General features: G+C 42.1%; 1 non-coding gene across 1 annotated transcript; it reads right to left on the bottom strand.

The window, feature by feature from the left end:
• Positions 1 to 686: 686 nt before the first annotated feature.
• On the bottom strand, positions 687 to 793 carry LOC145127968 (small nucleolar RNA R71). Its single transcript, XR_013716571.1, has one exon. It is a non-coding gene; the product is annotated as a small nucleolar RNA R71 (small nucleolar RNA).
• Positions 794 to 1474: the final 681 nt, after the last annotated feature.

Raw genomic sequence — 1474 nt, 5'->3', positions numbered from 1 at the left:
TGACCAGAGGGTCCAATACACCTTTGGTGCCACCTCTTGAAGATCCAGAGTCTGCCCTTCACAAAAAGAAAGATAAGAACGTGAAAGAAGATCAAACACCAAAGAAGACACCATTACAAGAACTCAAGTCATTGTTCTCAAAGAAGTCCGGGAAGAAAACGGGAGAATCGAGCTCATCTACGAAGGACAAGAGCAAGATTTCAAGTTTAGATCAAATACCTATCCCAAACGAATCTGAATACGAGTCCGAGAACGAGTTTGGACTATATACGAGCGAACCCGAAGACGATCCAAGCAACGAAATGGCGAACATTGAAGAAATGACAATGGGAGCTTACAAGAAGCGTATTAGAGAAGATGTTGGTCCGGGATTAGTACAACCTGTGATTCATGCCACTGCCACATTCGAGTTGAAGAGACACATCCTTAATGCACTAAAGGATATTCCATTTTATGGAAAGGATCATGAGGATGCTTTCAAACATCTAGATGAGGTCAACGACATTGCTGACTATTTCAATGTCCCAAATATCAATAGAGATACTGTCTTGCTAAGGATGCTACCAATTACTTTCAAAGGAGCTGCAAAAGACTGGTTGAAAGCACTCCCACCTGGTACAATCACTACTTGGGTTTAAATGCGTGAGCAGTTTCTAGACCAATTTTGCCCACCATCCAAGATAGCAAAACTCAAGAAGGCAATAGCCAACTTTGAGCAACAGCCGGGGGAGTCACTATACGAGGCATGGGAGCGTTACAAAGGATTGTTAAGGAATTGTCCTCAACATGACCTTAATATTCAGCAAGTGATGTATATCTTTTATGATGGGGTCAATGTCATGACTAGAAAACTCCTTGATTCGCAAGGCCCTCTCACGAAGAAGAATCCTAACCCGATCAAGGTGCTAATTGAAGAATTCACAAAACACTCTCGTGAGTACCACAACCCAAGACAAGATGGAACAAAAGGCAGTGGGGGTGCACAATCTGAAGAAATGGCTGCTATGATGGCGATGTTGAATAATATGGACCGGAGATTGACCCAAATGGACCAATCAATTCATGCAATAAGAGTTGGTTGTGAAAGGTGTAATGGTCCACACTTGACCAAGGATTGCAGCTTAGACGATAACGGGTACAAAAAGGCTCAAGTTTGCTACTTGAGTGGGGATAAGTATGTTGATGACTGGAGAAAACCAAAGAAAGAGTGGCTGCCATATGATGAATACAAGAGGCAAAAGGAGGAAAAATATAAGCAGACAGACCGAGGCATCTACCAAAAAGAGCAACCACCAGCCGAAAAGAAAGTAGACTTGGAAAACATTTTGACCAAATTTATGGAAGCTTCCGAGAAAAGGCATGATGACACCGATGCAGTGCTAAAGGAACACATGAAAATGATGAAAGAACAGCACACAATGATGATTGATCAGCAAGCGTCTTTAAGAAATCATCAAGCATGGATCCATAATTT

Source organism: Lactuca virosa, chromosome 7 (genome assembly GCF_052849685.1).
Source record: "Lactuca virosa cultivar CGN04683 chromosome 7, Lactuca_virosa_CGN04683_v6, whole genome shotgun sequence".
NCBI classification, from domain to species: domain Eukaryota; kingdom Viridiplantae; phylum Streptophyta; class Magnoliopsida; order Asterales; family Asteraceae; genus Lactuca; species Lactuca virosa.
This window is presented reverse-complemented; position numbering and strand designations above follow the sequence as displayed.